The 1580-nt window shown below is 37.8% G+C and overlaps 1 protein-coding gene across 2 annotated transcripts in view; it reads left to right on the plus strand.

Annotated features, from left to right (window-relative positions):
* LOC138048823 (ubiquitin-conjugating enzyme E2 E1-like) overlaps window positions 1-287 on the plus strand; it is an 11819-nt gene extending 11532 nt beyond the window's left edge. For both annotated transcript variants that reach the window (XM_068894941.1, XM_068894942.1), the window contains exon 7: window positions 1-287. This exon is cut by the window's left edge and continues 1329 nt beyond it. The gene's annotated coding sequence lies outside the window, so the exon portion shown is untranslated.
* The last annotated feature ends 1293 nt before the right edge of the window (window positions 288-1580 follow it).

Consider the following 1580-nt stretch of genomic DNA (forward strand, 5'->3'; position numbering starts at 1 on the left):
TAAAATAGAGCAAACAGACGGGTAGACTTTCATATACCGGACTAAAATAGCGGAGGACAAAAAACCATAGTTTTTCCGCTTTGCTAATTAGGTATTGTTATGTTCGATTTGTTCTTTCGTTTCATGGACATTGATTATTTCGGATCCGGTATATGAAAGACCAGCCGAACGGACTATATACAATATTATGCCACTTTGGTCAACACCCTTTAGGTGCCACTGTGACCAAAACATAAATTCTTATTTCTCTTCGGATTTCAAAACTATGTTAACTAAACACTAAGCGACCAAAGTTTTAAGCCTTGATTTTAAAAATACATCTGCTTATTTTAACAGGATTTTTCCTATTTAATGGTCCGCCATTACTAACTTTAAGATCTTGAGAGAGCTGGATCAAGGAGAAAATGACGTCAAAGGCTCACTAGTTTAAGAATGCAATGCGTGTGTCGACGCCGCTGAATTGATATTCAGCACGGGAGTTTTAAGCTTTCAGACATTTAAACTCGCGTTTTGCATACATGTATAGAATAAGCTGCATTCACACGCTGGAATTTTAAGCTAGTGAACCTTTGACGTCACTTTTCCCTGGATCCAACCCAATGAGGTCGAATCGGAAAGTGAACGGCAGTAATGGCGGACCATGAAATCCACAACTTATACTAAAAGTAAACTGCCGTTGGATAAAGCTTAAAACTTTGCCAATCAGGTGTTAAGCAAACACAATTTCAAAGTATGAAGAAAAAAATGGTGATTTTTTTTTCACAGGGGCACTTAAACAATTGCTTAAGAAAATGCTTGTTTTATATTGTCAAAATCAAGTTGAAAAAGTGTAAAATATCCAGTAATCATGATGCAAATTACACTTATTTAGTAATTTAAACACAAAATACTGCTTGGAGTAACATTTAATCTTCATCGGGATTTACAAATGTATACGCTGCGTTCTGTTGGCTTTCAACTTCATTAATTAATAAAAGATTATGCAAGGACAACAAAAGTATGAAAACGTATCATGTTGGTGGTTTCTTTATTGTTGTTGGAAAGAGGGACATATTGTTGGAACGGGGCACTTAACGCGAAAGAGGAGATTTAAAACCGAAACCACTGGCTTATGCGCTCGCTATATTAAAGTGGTACTATGATCACATTTTTACCCCTTGATTTTTTGAGTGTATCACATAGAATTCCATAAAAGAACAAAAACGCCATTTACCGTTTGCAAATATCTTCATTCGTTCACACGTGCTCTTCTTTTTCGAAAGCTCCGTTCACACTGTTGCAATACAATGAAGCATGTTCAGTTTATCAAAATGTTAAGCGGACGCTTTCATTCAATCGCGGCAACAACAACAACAACAACAACAACACCAACAATAATTTATACTGTTTATCTAGGTTGACTCACAAACAAAACGGAGGCAGTGTGGCCCAGTGGTTAGGGCGCTTGCCTTAAGATTCGTAGATCCCGGGTTCAAGACCCGCTCTGACCACTCGCTGAATTTGTTCCTGGTACAACTTCCCAGCTGCACTTGTAAATAGCCAACTAACTGGTTTGCCTCCGGCCAGTTGGGATTCTTAAC

The sequence above is a fragment of the Montipora capricornis genome, chromosome 5, assembly GCF_036669925.1.
Source record: "Montipora capricornis isolate CH-2021 chromosome 5, ASM3666992v2, whole genome shotgun sequence".
NCBI lineage: Eukaryota > Metazoa > Cnidaria > Anthozoa > Scleractinia > Acroporidae > Montipora > Montipora capricornis.